This window comes from Tachypleus tridentatus, chromosome 1 (assembly GCF_004210375.1).
Source record: "Tachypleus tridentatus isolate NWPU-2018 chromosome 1, ASM421037v1, whole genome shotgun sequence".
NCBI lineage: Eukaryota > Metazoa > Arthropoda > Merostomata > Xiphosura > Limulidae > Tachypleus > Tachypleus tridentatus.
In genome coordinates, this window is record NC_134825.1 from 157,754,389 (window position 1) to 157,777,135 (window position 22,747).

At 34.2% G+C, this 22,747-nt stretch overlaps 1 long non-coding RNA gene across 8 annotated transcripts in view; it reads left to right on the forward strand.

Annotated features, from left to right (window-relative positions):
• LOC143228592 (uncharacterized) overlaps window positions 1-22,521 on the forward strand; it is a 93,713-nt gene extending 71,192 nt beyond the window's left edge. For 3 of the 8 annotated variants that reach the window (XR_013015362.1, XR_013015360.1, XR_013015366.1), the window contains 2 exons: window positions 16,468-16,555; window positions 20,743-22,521. This is a non-coding gene — a long non-coding RNA (uncharacterized LOC143228592). Of the gene's footprint in view, window positions 1-7,228; window positions 7,527-16,467; window positions 16,650-20,742 lie in introns of all 8 variants that reach the window. The other 5 variants (XR_013015358.1, XR_013015356.1, XR_013015364.1 and 2 more) reach the window with 4 other exon arrangements.
• The last annotated feature ends 226 nt before the right edge of the window (window positions 22,522-22,747 follow it).

Here is a 22,747-nt window from a genome sequence, read left to right on the forward strand (position 1 = left end):
CTTCATTTCTGTTTTGATTAGTATAGTCACAATGTTCCTTCATTTCTGTTTTGATCAGGATAGTCACAATGTCCCTTCATTTCTGTTTTGATCGGGAATATTGGTTATTCACTATATTCACTATGTCTTCAGTAAATTTTACAAAACAGCAATTATATAATTATTATTATTGTGAAGTCTCTACAGTTGTTGCTTCAAGACGTTTTAAGTCACCTAAAATCAAAGAGGATGTTTTACAAGTTGTCACAACTGATTGATCTAAACTTAGACTCCTTCTCACCCTTTAAAACAAAGCTCTATTCTGAGAACCCATGAGTGAGAGCAAAGGCGAATATGATATATCAACTAAACTACACTTACTAAAGCTAGTGCTGATGAGGCCTTTCGTCCGACATCACAATTCATCATACGGACATGGATATGACAGATGTGGTAGTAGTGTATGTATCTTATATCTATCATCACTTTTCATTAACAACAACTGTTAGCGAGTGAATTAGATTACGTAAGTGAACTTTAACTATTATAAATTTTGTTTAGTAATTTGTAAGCCAGTCATGTTTTTAGGTAAAAATTCGTAACCAATATTATATATTTTATTTGAACACTTCTTACTTATTTCTTATTATTTTATTAGATTTAACTTCATTATCACTCATAAGAATTGGCGCACCAGTTCCGAAAGAGGGTCAAACAACCACAGCATCAATGTAAGAAAACAACATTAGTAATTCTAAGAACTAAGATCCACGGTTGAAAGAGAAGATGTTATAATATATCAACCACACTACAACTGCCATATTCAGTGCCGACGAGACGTTTCGCTTAATTAAGCGCTATATATATCATCAGTTTTCATGAAAAACAGCTGTTGAGGTGTGAATCAAACTACGAAAGTGAATTATTATTAGTTTTGTATGTTTATGATTTAAACACTGGCTTAAAATTAAAGATTAAAAGAGCTGTTACCAAACATCTAGAATGTTATGTGTTTTACATGCAAAATGGAACCTGATACAATCATGTGAACCTGATACAATCATTACACGTTTCCCATCACAATACAGCTGAGAGATATTTTTCCGCCCGTGTGCTGTATTTCAACATTTTTGCTTTACGTTAACACAGCGAAACATTATTTGTTTGTTGTTACACAAAACTATACAATGGGCTATTTGTACGATGCCATTAAAGGTATCAAACCCTTTTTTTTTCATTGCAAGCCCACAGACATGCCACTAGGTTTTTTAGAGTTACAAAGAGTGAAAGAAGAGTGTATAATTTGGAATATTAACACATCGAACATCCAATGTTCACATAAATATTCTTAGAAATATGTCCACATCGAAGTTTGTGTGATCTTTAATTAGAAAAACTGAAACTCTCCAAAACGATTGTTTTAAACATTTCTTTAAAACTATTCATCAAAATTTAACATCGCAGTGATTTTTTGGTAGATTATGACTGTTTATTTTGCTAGTCGTATTCCACCAGATTTGAGGTTAACAAGCATTTTAATAAAGACAGGCATTCGAACCTCTTAGATTTTGAAGTCACTAGCCAGAAATCGATATCAAATTATATTTCTAAGATACAATACTATTGCTTCACAATGAGCCCTGCTCGACTCCTATCTGAGGGTTGCGGGGTTCGAACCCCGTCACACCAAATATGCTCGCCCTTTCAGCCGTGAGGGCGTTACAATGTTATAGTCAATCCCACTATTCGTTGGTAAAAGAGTAACCCAAAGGTTGGCGTTAGGTGGTGATGACTAGCTGCCTTTCCCATGGTCTTACAGTGCTAAATTAGGGACGGCTAGCGCAGATAGTCCTTTTGTAGCTTTGTACGTGTGTGTGTGTATGTTTTCTTATAGTAAAGCCACTTCGGGTTATCTGTTGACTCCATCGAGGGAGATCGAATCCCCGAGTTTATCGTTGTAAATCCGTAGACTTACCGCTGTACCGGCGGAGGATATTTATGACTTTAACGTATCAGTAATACGCTTAGGTTTCCATGTCAACTGATTGAAAAATATTTATCTTATGATTAGGCAATTTTACTTGTATGTATTAATGTTTTTAAGTTTAGAATGACTATTAAGCTGTCATAATAATAAATTTTTCGAACTCGCATACTTTTAAACGTGCAATCTCCGGGTAAAAATAAAAATGTTCTATTCCCTCCTCCCTTGTTTTAGTTCCTAGAATATTATATGAAAAATTGTGAAATTTCTGAACAAACTGTAATGCATTGTTTACAACCTCATCAAACAACTATTGTAGAGAGGGAACATTCAGACATTACATAACGACTAGTGAACCGCCTTCCTATCTTGGAACTCTTTTGTACAAGGTCGTAGAAGCATGTTCGTTATAGAAGATTGGGAAATGGAGGGTTTGTCCATTTCCCGCCCTTACGGCTTTTCTCACATACGTCATCCACCATTGAAAGTCAATACTGACAGTCATCATCGGTCACGGCAACATTTCGTGCCTCATGTTTCTCGTTTTTCGTTTCTTTTGCCTTGAACAGAGACCTCTTGCTACCTCTGAAGCTAGCAGGCAAACGGGCAGTTGGATTCCGAACCCACCTGCCCAAGGTACAGACGCTGCCTCTCCAATTCGAAATTTCCATTAGCTTCTCGCACGCAAGAAACTCTAATTGCTCTATCCACCATTTCATTCACTGTTGGCTCGAGTGCCCCGCCCACACGCTGCCATGTATTGCCCTTTTGGTCAATGGATTAGATAGCTTTCTCTAAAAAGTTATTTGCTAGTTTAAATTTCTTATCTCCTTGTCGATGTGTAAGACTAGTTCCGGCTTTACTTGCGAGTGTTAAAGAGAGGAGAAACTGACACACGGGAAGGCGAATTTAACTTATATCCATACAGTGATACATTCCCAAAGTGATGAGGTTCTTAATGATGGCTTTACATGATCATGTCCTGAAAAAATTATTTCGATGGTCACGTCGTACAGAGATTATGCTCTGGACATTCTATCTCTTATTACTATCATTTGGTTTTCTTATTTGAACGTTAGTTAGCCATTAAAGGGAACAAGTTATTTCATGGTGTTTTGGATTTTATTCTCAACAGCTCTGAACAATGTGCCATCAACTGGTCCCTCCTTTACTAAAGGACCTTTCATATGAATGATAATGTAAAGTAACTTGATATTAACTTCCAGTCAGCGCGAGCTACCTACTTAGAGCAAATTCAAATATCAACTTGGTGTGAGCATACCTAATTAAATATATTTTTCTTGTGTTCGTACTTATAAAGATTAGAATGCATTGTTTCGTCAATTAGGTACCCTAGTTGTTAATTGTATTTTCGTCCGTAAACATAATAATATCTCAATAGGTTTAGCCACCTTAGAATTTTTAGGTTAATCCTAAATCTTTATATTTAGTTAGTAACGCAATGTAATCCCTGTAATAATAATAAAATTACGCAATAAGAATTATAAGTAATACTGTTAACGAAAGTAACACTAAAGAAATGACAAATTATACCTTACTTATGAAGCACAGAAATCTAGCTGTTAAGTTCATGTACTGTCAGAGATTTAATGTCACTGAATATTTTCATTCTGAATGCGATCTGAACGATGAAACAGATGGGATATAATTGCTTCTGACTCATATTAATGAAAGGATAGAACACATATCACGAGGTTTAGTTAATCCCCCGTAACTCAACGTTAAGTTTGAGGACTTAAAACGTTAAAAAATATGGTTTTAATACCTGCGCGAAAAGAACATGGATAACCAGTTGTTTTGCTTCGTCGCTTAAGAACAGACAAACAAAAAACCCTCGTTAATATCAATGCATTGGAGATTATATATTTCACCGCAGCTGGTTATTCTACATTTATATTATGGTTTAGTTATCGACATGTCTGGCTCCTTTGAATTATATATATATATTTATTTATTATATGTTGATTAGATACAGCTTTCTAGGATTTATAATAAGAATTAAATATCACAAAGTTTCACTTTAATGATAGAATGGGCTAGTTCTATTCTATTTCTAATTCGGTTCAGTGAAAGTGTGTTATGGAATATCACTAATCAGTTCTCACATGAATAATAATGTTAATCTGATGTAACTACTTCAGCTGAAAAAAATAATGAGAGTCATTAGTAAATAACGCTAATCTAAACATGGTATGAATTAGATGTGTTTTATAAATCTCATTAAACCTAATTATATATGAAGGATTAGATAACAATAGGTTTCACTAACTTGAATAATAAAATGTATTTTATGTCATTGTTTATGACTCAGTCAACGATAGTATAGAATATACAATATATACATATATCACTGAATTCGAAGCATTTATTGCTGATTGTGGATGACTTGAGGGATAGTATGCATCAGTTTTTGAAGAAGTCCTTCAGACTTTATCGAACGTATTTTAAGGAAAAGGAATGATTTGATTATGATGGCATATTGTAAGCACAAACTGTGTTTTTCTTGTTATATGGTTCCTTGAATCATACGGGTCTCACAACAGTGTACAGGTGCTTTTAATGAATAATGTCCAATCATAAGCTAACTAACAAAATTCCCTGTTGTAACATAAAAAACAAAAAAACATTCAAAGTGCTTTGAAACTTTATAAACTATATTACAGTTTGTAAAGTCCATATATGTATGTGGCTAAACAGTTTTTGGAAGAAGCGAACTGCTAATTAACGAAAGCCAATATTAAACACACTACACGTAATTTGGGATAGAATTATTCTACATGGAAATGTTAATAATTCTGTATATATTTTGTCATAAAGTTTAAAAAATGCTTAGGAAAGGTTGCTTTATTATTATTTTTATAAAGGATAAACTCAGTGTATGCATAATGTTACAGAACGTTAACTACGATGCTAATAATGTATTTACATCTTTTAATAATGATGAACAAAGTAAACTAATAATGTCTTTACATCTTTTAATAATGTTGAACAAAGTAAACTAATAATGTATTTACATCTTTAATAATGATGAACAAAGTAAACTAATAATGTATTTACATCTTTAATAATGATGAACAAAGTAAACTAATAATGTATTTACATCTTTTAATAATGATGAACAAAGTAAACTAATAATGTATTTACATCTTTTAATAATGATGAACAAAGTAAACTAATAATGTATTTACATCTTTTAATAATGATGAACAAAGTAAACTAATAATGTATTTACATCTTTTAATAATGATGAACAAAGTAAACTAATAATGTATTTACATCTTTTAATAATGATGAACAAAGTAAACTAATAATGTATTTACATCTTTTAATAATGATGAACAAAGTAAATTAATAATGTATTTACATCTTTTAATAATGATGAACAAAGTAAACTAATAATGTATTTACATCTTTTAATAATGATGAACAAAGTAAACTAATAATGTATTTACATCTTTTAATAATGATGAACAAAGTAAACTAATAATGTATTTACATCTTTTAATAATGATGAACAAAGTAAACTAATAATGTATTTTCCTAATAACCTTTGCATTTACACGTTTACAAACACATTATCTCTAGACCAATAATACAGCTTTTAATAATGATAAAACATAGTTTACAATAACATATAACACAGTATAAAGCTCGGTACTTCTTGTTACAAAATGAGTCCTCTAAAGCTAATGTTAATATTGAGTTTGAGCACATAATATAAATTTCCAATGTCACAAACAACACTATTGAATTTAATCCAAATGTTCACATAGTCATCTTGTAATATTTTAGGTAGTTGGCTGTTTTGAAATGGTATTCAGTGTATTTTAATCAACATTTTTAGTAAACTAACTTTTCTGTCAAAGTAAACAGTGTGTAGAAAAAGAGTGTTTACATCTGTATACAGTTGCTTTTACTTGTGAATACGACCTGATGCTATAAATTGTTAAAGTAGCAAATTTGTTGGTTATGAGTGTGAAAATGATGAAATCTCTAGTGAAGTGAAATTAGTTTAAGCCTTATTATATAAAGCAAAACAACAAAAGTAGTTATTAATAAAAATGATCATAAATCATAATAAGACTAAATCAAGAAATATCTCCTCTGTTCTCAAATGAGGTTTTAATGTAAAAGTAATTTTATGCAATATTTATATTTGCAGTTTCTGAGCGGTTGATAATATATCGACTTCTAACTCTTCACAAATGAACATTTTTACTGTGAAATGTATTTCTGATAATTTCAAATCCATAAGATGTTTAGCAATTATTTTATGGTCAATATAAACATGTACGATAATTCTGTTTTCGCGTCAACAGTTCTTGGGTGACGATGTAGTGTTCGTTGAAATAACACAAATAAAACACAAAATGAAATAAGACTTTTTTTTCTTATAGGTTTGAAAAATCTTGAAATATTGACTATATCCTCTGAGAATATTTTCCTACACCGTGTTTGATTTTATTGGTTCACATGCGTAGGGGTGATAGATTAAATATTACTGGTTGTGATTCCTATGAATTATAGTATCGTACGCATATTACTGGGTCTTATTGTACTAAATGACAGCATATTACTGGCTTTTACTTATCTCAATAATAGCGTCGTATAAATATTACTGGGTCTTACTGGTCTGAATAGAAAGTTATTTCACTGGTTGTGGCTCATCTAACTGTTTGTATTAATTAGATATTTCTAATTTAGTCTCACCAAAATAAACGTGATGGTTAGATATCACTGTTCGTTATGTTAACTTAATAATGATGTCGAATAGATGTCACTAAATCAAGTTAATTGTAGGATGTTATGGATTAAAAATAACAGAAACAGGTTAGTAGACATCACTGAGTTTGAGTCTGAATCATAAAATAGATAAAATGCCACTGTTTCTGACTTTTATCAACAATATTATTGAATACATATATCACTGAATCTAATTAACCTGAATGCGCTAAGGATTAGATATCATCGAATATTATTGATCTGAGTGATATTTTGGTGTAGATATCCCTGATTGCTATTTACCTGAAGGGTATAATAGCACAGATATTACTGCTCCTGGTTCCTTTCAACTAAACGGATAATATATATTAATGGTTCATACTCATGTAGATAATAAAGAGTGGCCAAAAATGATCTTCTCAGATTTAAACTTAATTAAAGAAATACAACCATGCTGTTTTCAATGTCTTGTAACCAAACTCAAAAGGTTTTTATTGTGATGTCTTGTTTTTTTCACTCCAGTGGATAATGTTACCCATTGAAATGGCAACCGTGCAAGAAAAGACTCCATACGATGGATTGGTTAGTGTGGGCCAATTCCGTAGCCTCTGCAATCGCCAGACATCACTACTTCTGGGGTTATATTAAGGACATTGTGTATCACCCACATACAGAAACATCACGTAAATGATGTTACTGTAAATGTGGACATATTGTAGGGAAGGTGAACTGAAATCAGTGGCTTCTGTTCAACTAGGTGATGTCATGGATTTTTTTAGAAACCATTGAATCTAGTTAATCAAAACATAACATGACTTAGGTATGATTTATTCCAGTTAATCAAAACATAACATGACTTAGGTATGATTTATTCTAGTTAATCAAAACATAATATCACTTAGGTATGATTTATTCCAGTTAATCAAAACATAACATGACTTAGGTATGATTTATTCCAGTTAATCAAAACATAATATGACTTAGGTATGATTTATTCTAGTTAATTAAAACATAACGTGACTTAGGTATGATTTATTCTAGTTAATCAAAACATAATATGACTTAGGTATGATTTATTCTAGTTAATCAAAACATAACATGACTTAGGTATGATTTATTCTAGTTAATCAAAACATAATATGACTTAGGTATGATTTATTCTAGTTAATCAAAACATAATATGACTTAGGTATGATTTATTCCAGTTAATCAAAACATAACATAATTTAGGTATGATTTATTCTAGTTAATCCGAATAAAGGATATCGAGTTGTTACTGGATTTTAAATCTGAATACATCACTGGGCGTAATTTATGAGAGTTAAATCAAAATTAGATAACTAGATTATATTTACTCAAATGATAATTTCATGTCTTATTAAAAAAAAACTATTGTCATATTTTAGTTCAGTAAAATATAATATACTACTATACGCAGTACATTTATTTCATTCAAATTACTTATGTGCCATCAACGCAATTGTATTCATAAAGAGTCAGAAATTTAATATTTTGCTCACTGTGTATCATGGTACTTACAACTTTGGTAAAACAACTAGTTTATAATGATGTAAAAATGTATCAGCGAAAGTGTTTGTTTGCATGAATTATCCAGGTCTATGTACGAATACAATATTTTTATTTTGTTTTTCTTGGTGTAGTTCAAAAAATCATTATATGCAAACATTTCCTTATTCTTCCTGGTGGGTAAATGGTAAGACTATAGACGAAGAGCACAAAACTCCAGGGTAAGATTCATCGCAGTGAATAAGGATAGCCAATTGTCTATCTTTGCTCTAAAAACAACAAAAGTATATCTTTATCTGACCAAGGAACAAATAAATGAAAATACGTGTATAAAACATTCTGAAGTGAGCTTAAGTCATCACTTCATTTATTTACTGTTGAATGTAAACAATAAAGGTGCTGGTTTTGTTGAAACTCACTCAACTTATCCTAATAAATCTCAAGAGTTGAGTGAATATCAGTATATTATCGTTTATTTGTTAGAAGAGTGGGATTACAAAAACAACCATTACCTTTATTGTACAAATTTCGCAGAATGGTTGGATTACCAATAAAACCGGTACACTTATTGTTTAAATTCTACAAGAGAGTGGGATTACAAATGAAACCGATACCCATATTGTTTAAAGTCTACAGAAGAATGGGATTACCAATAAAACCGGTCCTTATTGTTTATGGTACCAGAACAGTGGGACTACAAATGAAACTGGTACCTTCAATGTTCAAATTTCTCAAGAAATAAATTAGATTAAGCTTAATCAGCTCACTCTGGAATGTTTCTCATAGGATTTCCTTGGCTGTAGAGAACCATATGTTATACATACCAGCTGTTTTAACAGCTATTTTGTTTTCAAACGTCAAGGTTTCAGTAGTTCAAGGGTTAAGTAGTTCTAATCACATTTCTTACCATAATACGCAATGTAAATTATTGTTGTTTTATTAGTATGTGGAAAGAGGTTAAACATTCTTAACATGTTTTCTTCGACTTGTTTAACAAAGCTACACTATCACTAACTGTTCTATTCGTCGCTGATTTTAAAATGATGAACTAGACGGAAGGCAGCTAGTCTAAAGCACTAACCTCCAACTTTTGGGCCACTCTAACAGCAAAGCGAGAATTTTACAGTCCACGACCCCAAAACGGGGAGAGAAATGTTGTAGTAACATATAGATCCTAAGATTCAGGCACACTAACCACAAGACCACGCCCAGCTCCGTGCGCATTTCGATTTTGTTTCACACCGTAATATTTATATTTGTCAACAGTAGTTACAACCTATAGAGACGCCAATCCTCTGGGCGCCTCGCGCCTATTGTAATTAAAAATGATTTATTTCAAACTGTTAAAAGCCTACTGAAATACCTTACAAGGGTCACTATACCAAGGGTTGGATTAGGACTATAGGCAGTTTTGGCTCCATGTACTCTTCCATTTTATCTCGCCAGCTCTCTCTCTCTCTCTTCATTTTTGTATCGAAATTTTCCCATGAGGATAAACCGTTACCAACAAAATACCTTGAAAACACTTAACTTTTCACACTTAAAAAAAAAATTATCTGAAGACAATTGAAAAGATTGTTAGGTTTGAATTCCGCACAAAGGTACACTAGGGCTATCTGCGCTCACTGTCTTTAATTTAGCAGTGTAAGACTAGAGGGAAGGCAGCTATTCATCACCATTCACCGCCAACTCTTGGACTATTCTTTTACCAACGAATAGTAAGATTGACCGTCACTTTATAACGCCCTCACGGCTGAAAGGGCGAGCATGTTTTGAGTGACGGGGATTCGAACCAGCAACCTCGGATTACGAGCCGAGTGCCTTAACTACCTGACCATGCCGGGACCAATTAAAAAGAAGAAGGAAACGTAACCACTGTAAACCTCTTGACAGCATGAACTTAAAGGTAACTGCCTACTCTGGTTGCTGGTTAATTCGACCCTCAATTCAATCGAATTATTTACTGTATTAACTTTGTTTTAAACAGTAAATAAAGTATGAACACTAATTTCTGTGTAATTGTTCACATTACCTTTTATTTTTCCACGCAGTTACAACTCTATGCTGTGCTTTCCCGTTTAAGTAAACGTACAAATGAATGTCCAGTTATGTATAATTATTTCAAATTACATGCCACCATTTTACCTACAATCGATCTGTTGAGTGTTTTTGAATAATGTAATTTTTTAGACGAGGTTTAACGCGTACAGTAAAATGAACGTTAGAGAGAGAAACGCATTAACGAAATTTGATAACACTGTGCACATTTTAAGTAGTTAGGGCGTGTTCTAAGTAGCCGAATATTGTAAATCAAAACTTTCATGTAATACACTGTTGTCAGATGCTGTCGTTTCTTACTCAGCCTGAAACTCTACAAATTAAGGTCATTCATCAAGTGTGTCACACACTCAACACAAGAATAGCTGGTTAACCTTAATAGAAAGATTGGTTTGGTTGTTTGCTTCCAATATTCTCGCAAAGCTGCACAAAATGAGCTTGTCATCCTAATTTTGAACTGATATATTAGAGAGAGAGCGGCAGTATATACAACAGTGCCCACTGCCAACCTTTGGACAGTTGTATGTGTTTTCTTACAGCAAAGCCACATCGGGCTATCTGCTGAGTCCACCGAGGAGAATCGAATCTGTGATTTGAGTGTTGTAAATCCGTGGACTTACTGTTGTACAAGGACAGTTGTAATAGAATATTTAACAGTACATGACTGATCCAAAGTGATTTTTTTGTATGGCAAGTTGTTGTAATAAATGGGGCGCATATCCACTTCCAACTCCAGACGTAATAGAAAACTGATAAGAACTACAAGCAAAGAGAATTCTAAACCTCAGACGAACAGATACTTTATTATGGGATATATTAACTCTATTTTAATGTTTTTAATGACACTTTTTGATGTGTCCCTATTGATAATGTGCATAGAGGGCGTTTGTTGTGCATGCCTACCATAATTATTTGCGTTTAAGTACTTGTTTAGTGTATTTTTGTGGAAACCAATTTATTTTTGTATGCGCGCTAACAATTTTCTTTGTTATGTTCTTTTCTTTGTAAATATAAATTAAAATGGATTATTTGATAATAAGGTTTGTTTTTTTTTGTATTTTTGAATTTCGCCCAAAGCTACTCGAGGGCTATCTGCGCTAGCCGTCCCAAATTTAGCAGTGTAAGACTAGAGGGAAGGCAGCTAGTCATCATCATCTTATACCAACGAATAGTGGGATTGACCGTAACATTATAACGACACCCACCTCCCACGGGTGAAAAGGTGAGCATGTTTGGTGCGACCGGGATGCGATCTCGCGACCCTCAGATTACGAGTCGTATGCCTTAACCCACCTGGCCATGCCCGGCCTTTGATAATAGGAACTAATATTACTTTTTATGTTTAACCTTAAAAACATATGTATTATCTCCAGCTTTTATAAGAACGTTAGTTTAAACTCGATTAACCCTCTTTCTTTATATGTATAAATAAAGAGCTATTCCAGCTTTAATAAATGTTCTTATATGTTACTATACAAGTATCTGCACAAATATACGAGCTGGAGTATAGTGGTCCACCACACACTTTTATACTTCGACCAATATTATTTATAGTATACATAACTGCATTTTGTGGTTTAAATTGAAAATATAAAACAACTGTGTTTGGTGATAATGCAGTATGAACAATACTGTTATTTTAATATCCAATACTTACAATTTTCAAATGAACTTTATTTTCAGACAACTGGGATCACAGTGTTACTTAAGCGGAATATATGTTTTTTTAAATTCGAAAATTAAATGAATTTCAAGGAAAATGTTTTCCGGTTGCATATTCAGAACAATTGGTGTGCTAAAGATATTTACTGTATAATTAGCTGAAGTACCCGTCCCGTGGAATGAAATGTTATAAACTCATAATTAATGAAAGGTTATCTCAGGACACGAAAATTTGCTTCCCTTATGTGTAAGTGTAAAAATACGCCCATAAAAACTACGAAACACAAAATGTAAAATCACAAATATACATGTATTTCCGCATGTACCCAACGCCTTCATGCCAAATTTGGTGAAGATTCATCAACACGGGTGAAGTAGCGGTAAAAAAATGCAAAATGCAAAACTGAAGGTTTGTATGTACTCCCCCCCCCCATTCATTGATCCAATGAACCTCCATACAAAATTTGGTGAAGGTCCGTATACACTATGCAATCAAGTTACAAGGAGTAACATTAGACAATACAAATATATTTATATAGATGTAGTAACAAGGACTTTCAACACACAGTGTTGAAATATTGGCGGGACCGGCATGGCCAAGCGTGTTAAGGCGTGCGACTCGTAACCTGAGAGTCGCGGATTCGCATCCCCGTCGCACCAAACATGCTCGCCCTTTCAGCCGTGAGGGCGTTATAATGTTACGGTCAATCCCACTATTCGTTGGTAAAAGAGTAGCCCAAGAGTTGGCGGTGGGTGGTGATGACTAGCTGCCTTCCCTCTAGTCTTACACTGCTAAATTATGGACGGCTAGCTTTGTGCGAAATTCAAAAACAAACAAACAATTATATTGGTATAGATTAATGAAGATGTTAGATTTTATTACTGATTAGAATGGAAACATAAATAATGCGGGTGAAACATAATTCTTAGAACCCACAAGTTTATGCTTATTGTTTTCTCAAATCTGTATGCTCTTGTCAGATTTATGTAACTTACTGGAATATAATTCTGACAATGGTTCTAACGTAAAATAATTTTTAAAACAAAGATAGGTTTCTTACTGATTATAATTCAAGTATATGAGAGATATATGTTCTAAATGCACGTGGTTCACGCGACTTACTTATATAATTAAAACCAATAATTAGAAAGATAGAAGAATAAGAAAACGTACTGAACAAATTAGGATGTGATTGACAGTAACCGCAAATGAAATGGAAAAACAAACTAGAAGACACATGAAATAATAAACAAGAGAGTTTGGAACACACGAGAGATGTGTAAAATAACAACTGTTATGAGTAGGTTAAAGAAACATCAAGAATGGATTTGGAAGATGATAAAAGGAACTACAAACAGGGAAAGTAAAGTGTGTGGAGAAAAATATGGAAAAATGATGAAGACGAAGAGAATGAGTTACAAGAAAAAAAATTATAACACTGTGTAACACAATTTTAACTTTATCTTGTCCCTGGGCAGAATGTGTTATTTATCAATTACTTATGCCTAAAGTAAATGCAAAAGACCTATTTTTCTCTTCAAACTTTGCTTTTGTAACCTGAAAGCGTATAACGAAAACATGATAGGAGACTATACTTGGTGGCTGATATGTGAAAGTGATATACATTACAGTCGCAAATCTAAAAAAACTACTCAGGTCTAAACATATTTGTATAAATTTAGTATAAATACATGTAAATCTTAATTCATATGTTGTTTTATTCAGACCTTATGTAAATGAAAATGTGCAAATTTGCCCGTTTTTACATATAAAATAGGTTAATTTCTAAATTTCATTATCCAGGTCACAAAAGCAAAGTTTGAAGGGAAAAATGGCCATTTTCTGTACTTTTACAACATAAGCAATTAAGAAATAACACATACTATCCAGGAACAAAATTTGTGTTGCATAGTGTTATTTGTGTACTTATGTTAGGTATGTGGTTACTATTATGGTATGAATCTCATTTTGATTAAGACTGTAATTACATAATAGATATTTTATTATTACAAATCACCTTCACTTTGAATTTTGATTCTGAGTTTTGAGCTATTTGCTCTTGAACCTAAAGTCGGCTCCCGAGCTAAAGTTTAGGAAGAGTTCCATTTTTTCCTGGGTTTGCTACCTAGCAGAAGACTGGAGATATTGGAATATACATTCGGAACTGGAGTGCTGTGTAACTCCACTTCTTCCTGTCTTTCATTTTAAATATTTAGAAATATGTATTTCTGTTCATCTCCACGGGAGATCTGGGTAGCTAATATGTCAACAAACCACAGATTACCACTATTTACACTATATTGTCGTGGCTAATCATTTATATCCAACTGTTTTAGCCATTTATTCTAGTTATTTGCAAAGCTGAACTTTATTAGTAATTTTTCAGACCACGCGCTGTGACATCATAAGGGATGGTAGTGAAGCGTGTGCTTTAGTAATTAAATTACGTTAAACAAGACATAGTATCTTCTCAGCAAGCGCAATTAGAAACTTGTATTTTGGAACAGCCAGAAGAAGAAGAAAAAGTTTAAATAAAAAAATATAAAATGAATGCTGGGATATTTCTTTTCTCTGGCCCGGCATGGCCAGGTGGGTTAAGGCGTTCGACTCGTAATCTGAGGGTCAAGGGTTCGAATCTCCGTCGCACCAAACATGCTTGCCCTTTCAGACGTGGGGGTGTTATAATATGACGGTCAATCTGACTATTTGTTGGTAAAAGAGTAGCCCAAAAGTTGGCGGTGGGTGGTGGTGACTAGCTGCTTTCCCTCTAGTATTACACTGCTAAATTAGGGAAATTTGATACCGATCATGATTTAAGATTTGGTCCTTCAGATATGATCTTTTCCATTTAGAATTACATACATCATTTTCGAGGTACATGATCAATGCAAGCTCATTTTGTGGTATATCTTTTTTTTTTTTACTCCAAGATCTTGTGGTCAACCTAATTGTCTACATAAGGTAATCTATGTAACTTGTTTTTAGTGATCACTCCCAAATTTAACATCAGGAGTCTGTCGTTGTGCAGTCAAGATTTCCTATCCAAATCATTTTAAAACAGTTACGTTTTGATATCAGCATAGTTGAGCTTCAGTGTCACACAGTTGAGAAGTGTTACAAATATGTTGCCATGTTGTTTGAAATTTGTATAACAGTGTAAGCGCGACATACATTGTGCCATGCCAAGCATTGTAATAGAGTGTTCAGCCATAAAAGGCAGTTGGGAAGGCATCACATAACAATACAAAACAGTGTATTGAAGGAGCAATACTGAACATAACAATGCAAAATAGAGTATTGAAGGAGCAATACTGAACAAACATCTACTATGATATGATTAGATGATAGGATTTGGGAACTCTCAAACGCTATGGTGAGATTTAGAATACCATCTGAGAGTTCCAAAATCTCACCATACCAGTTGGAAGTTCCCAAATCCCACCAGACTGTCTGGCAGTTCACAAACCCCACCATTATGTATTGTAGTTTCCCTGCCCCACCAGACTATCTGGGAGTTCCTATGTTCCAACAGAGAAACAATAAGATATTAACGATAGCATAATTAAGTGGAGGACAATGGATCTTTGACCATTTCGTGTTGTGGAGTCGCTTAAATTTTATTAAGATCAGAATTGGGTCTTTAAATGCATTTCAATAAAACACTGTCTTCTTTTATCTTCTCAGACACGTGCTCTACTTTCTCACAAACAAGCCATAGGTAGAGATAAAAGCTTAAGTTATGTAGAAGGTCCATATTACTGTTAACATTAATTTTCAAATACAACTTTACTTATAAAACAATGTGCTTATGGCCTGCAAACTTATTATTTACTTAAGAGCATAAAAACCATCACGAAATAAGATTCAGTATTATTTATCTTTTGAAGATCCTTTCAGAAAATTGTATTTACAGTTGACTTCTCTTTCTTAGAAAAACGTTCATAATTGCACTGTACATATGTAATAAATCACAACACAGCAGCATACGGCATTTTATAATAGAGGTTGAAAATCAGTGTGCTATATATATATATAGCACACTGACTTTAATTTTCTTTATTCCAGACCAATATACCGTGTTAACCCCCTTATTAATACGTTCTTTAATGTCTCTGAGTTTTACCCCCTTCCCCAGTGGCTCAGTGACATGTCTGACATGACTTACAACGCCAAAAACCGGGTTTCGATACCTGTGGCGGGCAGAGCACAAATAGCCCATTGTGTAGCTTTGTGCTTAATTCAAAACAACAACAACTGAGAGTTTTGTTTTAATCATAAAACACATATTTTTTTTTATAAATAAAATATTGTACACACTTAAGAACAACTAAAGTATTGAAAAATATAGTTTTAAGAAAAACTGGTCACAACTACACATGAAAAATTAAAATTAAAAGTTAAATATTACGATGATTATCATTACGATGTATTTGCTAAAATGTGCAGATGGAACCGAGTTTTTTGTATAAGAGAGAATGGTTTTTATATATGATATATTCTTTTTTCACTTTAGCAAAACCTCAACAAAGTCTAGTCCAAAACGCGCAGAACGACGTTACGGCCGAGGCCACACAAGGGATCGGGAAATGTGGGTAGAACCGGTAGGTGGTCCTTGAGATTTTCTGCCCCTCCGAAACGGCCTAAAACAAAGACGTTTGTGTATCACTAAACCAAAGCATTGCTTAAGGGAAACCCGTAAGAAATATGTGGACTTAGCCAAATTTAACTTCTTTATTTTTAGAAAAAAGAATTTGTCACTGGTCGATAAAAAAATTGAAATTGCTATTGTGCATTAATGTAACATGTTTGTGTACACAATGGGAATATTTCTTTAAAAACTTTCATTCGTGAACATGCTGTGAGCATTTATGAAGAACCGAATATAAGTAAGGAATCAATATTAATATCTATAATAATGATATAGAAACAATACTTTACACATTAGGTCGTCAACTTATTAATAATCTGTCAGATTTATGAACAGTTGTTGGAAGTTGAAGGAAAATGACAAATAAAATTTTGAAATCAGATTTAACATTTTTTCTCTCTTTTAACTAAAAACAAACGTAATTAATCTGATCGAGTGATTTAGAAAAATAAATCGGGTGATAACCAGAAACAGCCTCGGATCTGGACCTACTAGAGGTAAAGTGTAGCATAGTATCTTCGTCAATTCTGTTTTTTTGGAATTTCGCACAAAGCTACTCGAGGGCTAGCCGTCCCTAATTTAGCAGTGTAAGACTAGAGGGAAGGCAGCTAGTCATCACCACCCACCGCCAACACTTGGGCTACTCTTGTACCAACGAATAGTGGTATTGACTGTCACATTATAACACCCCCACGGCTGGAAGGGCGAGCATGTTTAGCGCGACGCGGGCGCGAACCCGCGACCCTCGGATTACGAGTCGCACGCCTTACGCGCTTGGCCTTGTCAGGTCCAATTCTGGAGCTACTAGAGGTGGAGTTTAGGGTCTTCATCAGTTGTGAAACTACTAGAGATAGAATGTAATATCTTCATCAATTCTGGAGCTATCAAAATTGGAGTGGAGTGTCTTCATCAATTCTGGAGTTACTAAAGGTGGAGTATAATATCTTCATCAATTCTGGAGCTACTGGAGGTGGAGTGTAGTGTCTTCATCAATTCTGGAGCCGTCATAGAGCTTGAGGGACCCCTATTTTGACTACACACTGTAAATAAAACCCGACAACAACAATCAACTACTGCTGTAGCTTCAAATAATACGTTTAAAGAAACCGTCGCAACATCAAGCACGAATCACATACCGAACTAGTTACAGTTATTATACATACTAGCATCCTTAGAACAGTAACTGTAACAGTGTAACCTAAAACAAATACAATACACATCGTAGTCGCATATACTGAAGCGAGTACATCAAATAACAGATATATTACATTGATTCCAATAAGAAACAGTAATCATACATCATGACGCGTTGACACAACTTAAGATATAAACCAAATATCTATTTATTTGTACTGTAAATAAACGCACGCTTGTGTTAAATAATCACAGACTTTAAACATATTTCTGGTGTGAACGTGCTTTATAGTCACTACGAGAAAAACCTACACACTGGACAGGTGAAGTGAATAAAGGGTGTGTCATTGTCCACTATTCAGTTCTTCACACAGTATAGCTGCATAAAAGCTATAGATAAACTTAGAATTTCAAAATTTGATCTCACATAGTGTCTACAAAGAACGTTCTCACCAAAAGTGTGATGTTTTTCAGTATGATATAGGACTAGCTTATCTCTCTTTGGTTAATTAACCTGTGTTCAGGGTTACTAATGAGGGGTGGAATCTCCGAAACTAGTATAACCCAATAACACACGTTGATCAATATGTAAGTTGATCTGTACCTTCTTTGAAGTCCCCCGATAGTACAACGGTAAGTCTACGAATTTACAACGCTAAAATCAGGCGTTCGATTCCCTTCGGTGAACTCAGTAGAAGCCTGATGTGGCTTTGCTAGGAGAAACCCCTTCCTTGAACGTAGAGTTCAAGACCAATCAAATTTCGGAATACTAAGTTTATTTATCATACAGTTAAAAACACAACGCAACTGAGTTAATGTACAATCTGTCTGTTGAATTTTATACAGTCTATATAAATAAAATACAAATGTAGTTTCACAATATAACAATGCATTCAAATAAACACGATTCTGAATAAACTCTACCCATTATTGGTGTTTATAGAAAACATACATAAGTTGTACATTTATACCTCTACAACAGTTAATTCTGCTGCAGTTCATACAAGTGTGTATTTCGGAAATATTACCTGTATTGTTAGAAAACACAAATATTATACTTTTCTATCTGTACAACAATCAGTTGTGTTGTAGTTCACACAAGTATGTATTTCGGGAATGCAGTTTATGTTGTGAAATAACACAATATTTGTGTTACGTTGCATCACAGTTTTTTACAGAGTAGCACGTACCGTAGAATGCTGCTCTTGTTGAGAGGATTATTATAAATGGCCTTTCCACATAAGATTTCTCAGTTAACCTTTTACAGGGATAACAAATCCCTTCTCATCATTTGCTCGATCTTTCTACAAATATATTAATTTTTTTTTAAGTAACTTAGTAATTGCTGGATCGTTGTTATTTAAAAATCAAATTTTTTTCCTAACTCATTGAGATAACGTAACAATCATGTCAAACCACGTACAAATTTAAACAAAAGTGTTCAAACTGTGTGTAAATAAACGATGTCTTTTACCTAATTTAGTTTAACATGTAGTAATACACAAGGCCGATTATCAACAACAACATTAGGAATGTACTCAGAACTTATAAGAAAACGTGTGTTTTTACTGTCTTATTCTGTAATACACATGAAACAACAACGACATTGTGATAAATTCACTATTATGAAGCACTAATAAACATTTTGAACTAAATGTTCCTTCACTTGTTTTTCAAGAGTTTGATTTATGGAGGAAGTGAAATGTGATATGTCAAGTAACAACAGGCTAATGACCAAGTTTTACATAACCGCATATCTTCACGGAACCTTTAAGGAGGCGTAGCAGGAAACGCGATTTTATCGTGCTAAGTCGAGTTGGTGTGAGTGAATAGAATGAACAACGTCTGAGATAGATATCGTATCCTGATTCGTGGATGTGAAACAAGCTGTGTTGTCCCTAACTTACATTACATTTTCTACCAGGATGACGAACCGTATTTCTTGCTTATATTCAAGTATCTGTTTGTTGAGGCGCGAAGAACAGAAACATTCTGTGTGGAATTAGTCCTATTTACCTTCTGCTGATAGATCCTGCCTATAGGGAACCATTAATAAATCACCATCATCCTACAGCTGTCTCCTGTGACAGGTCTCACGAGTTGATCTGACGTTGGGACTCCTATAATTTGTTTTTGAATTAAGCACAAAGCTCCTCAATGGGCTATCTGTGCTCTGCTCACCACGAGTATCGAAACCCGGTTTTTAGCGTTCTAAGTCCGCAGACATACCGCTGAGCCACCGGGAAGCTCCTATATCTGATTATTCCTATTGTATTTTTCCTATCAAACGGACCAAATGCCTCGTGTCAAGAATGGAAAATGTGTAAGATAAAACTTCAGATGTTAGAAGACGGACGTTATCATCACTGCAAGATGTGTCTAACCCGACAATTAAATAAAGCAGTAGAACGCCTGTTGATAATTCGTAGGCGGTGGGTCTTCCACGGCTAAGTTAGGGATGGCTATCGCAGATGTCCTCATGTAGCTTTGCGCGAAATTCCAAATAAACTGTACCATGAATTGCATGAACAACAGCTATTATGGTATAAAACAGATTAATTAATCACTCACCTAACTGTGGTTCCTAATACCGCCCTGACCTGGCTAGTTAAAAGTGCTTAAGTTTCTGTACATAAATATATAAATAACGACTTAACTCTTTAATGTTATCTGCGCTTTATCATTACATTACAACAGTTATTTAAACCTAACATATATAAAAAAGGTTAATTATTCGATTTTTGAAACACGTAAATCTACCAAGGTTATAAATGAATAAATACATAGATATCTATACTTATGTTTTCACTTATGTACGTAAATACATTTTATTATCTGACTTGTAAACTTGTACGATGAAGGTAACATGCAGTTAAAAGCATACAAACATAGATATGATCCTAAATGTACCGTATATTAGTGATTGTATTTTAACGCACCAAATGTCGTGAAATATTGTGTTCAAATTATTATTAGTTTTCTCAAGATGGTTTTCTGGTATTTCAGGTTCACCAGAGGGACGGCTTCACCTACAATGGGTAGCCAAGATCTGACGTCGCTAGGACAAAGTGTGCCACTGCGGGCGAACCATTTGATCACTGTCAGGCCATATTCTCAATGACGTATCAAGGCGTTAGCGGAGCACCTACTGGAGACCGACAGATAGGCTTTTAAAGTATCGGAGAGGCATCGGGTCACCGGCAGCAGGTATGTGAGGAATGGAGTGCCTGAACAAACCGTGGACGACTGTCTCTTGTGAAACAAATGGCGGGCGAGAGAGCGCGGACGTGGCCGCCACAGAGAAAACAACCTATTTATTTTTTTAAAGATTTATCAGATGACAGAAAGCATGAAGCGTCAGAGATGAAGAATATCCAAGACAGTTAGATATGACGTTTTGAAAAAAAATAATCCTTCTTTAGGAGTTTGATAATCTAAGCTATGACATTTACAGATAAGGATTTTGCTGGATTTGGTTTGTTTTGAATTTCGCGCAAAGCTACTCGAAGGCTATTTGAACTAGCCGTCCCTAATTTGGCAGCGTGAGACTAGAGGGAAGGCAACTAGTCATCACCACCCACCGCCAACTCTTGGGCTACTCTTTTACTTACGAATAGTGGGATTGTCCGTCACTTTATAACGACCCCACGGCGAAAAGGGCGAGCATGTTTGGTGCGACGGAGATTTAAACCCGCGACCCGCGGATTACGAGTCTAGAGCCTTAACCACCTGGCCATGTTGAGCCAAGTAAAACGGTTGTTTGTTTTTCGGCGCCACCACCCTTACCCCTCGTGAAACGGAATGTGTGCGGAGTTGCAACGCTAGAAGCCGGGCTTTGATACCTGAACACAGATAGGCCAATTTGTGCTTAATTACAAGCAAACAAGTATCGCAAAGCTGCTTTGAGCTATCTGCGCTAGCCGTTTCTAATTTTGAACAGTCTACTTTTGTCTCATGGAATAGTGAAATTTGACCGTCACACTTATAACGCAAGCATGACCTCAAATTGCGGAGAACAGTTGTTATCTTTTTTTAATGAGCTAACGGAACTCGAGCGATGGGCTCGTAAATCCACAATTCGGAATGCTATTCACTAGGCTATACCCGGTCCTACATGGAAACGGCCTCTGTGTCATTGCGATCACGACACCTGTTGAAAGAAAAAGTTAATGCTTTTTGTAATGAAAACTATTCATGTTTTTTTTTTAAATAACTTATTTCACTCTTATATCTTGAGATATTATATAATATTATTGTATCACTGGATATAACCGCACTATTCAAAGATTCATTTTAACAGGAAGCGTAAAAAACAAGAAGAAAATTTAATATTAACCTTGGAATACCCGCTGATTTCTCAAAGCGTTGGTCCATCCATTATTAAACATTTTCTGTACTTTCTATCCAATAAGCTGAAGACGAACAGATGGACAAGTGAATGGTTTATTTCGTTTAAAATTGTGTATCTTTTCTTTTATGTAACTTCACTTCAATACATAAGATGATTTATTTGGAAAAAAACAACCAGAAAAAACTTATTATTCATACGTGAAAGAGGGGATAATGCTCGTCCTTCTAGAATATGGGCAACACTATATGTGATGCGCTGAGGAAGAAATTATGTGAAAATCGTAATGTTTAGTTCTGTTTGATTGATTTTAGTTGTCCATTTTTTTAGTATACAGGTTTTAACTGATTTATGAAATAACAACAACTCAAACACATAAAGAGAGAAGTCCAGAGATCATACGGGTCGTAGCTGAAAATAAACGTTTAGAAAATTGATTGTTGAAACGTTACTAAATAGTAAAACAAATAGAGCCCTATCCGTATTTTGCGGACAAGAACTAAGAAAATATACAAACCAAATATAAGCACTAGTTGTAATACTTCATGCATATGAAAATATGTCATAAAAATAAGTAAAACAATTTATTTAATTAACTTAATATATATGCGATAGGAAGTTAAAATTCAGGTATTATAATTATAAAATATGTAACTATCATAA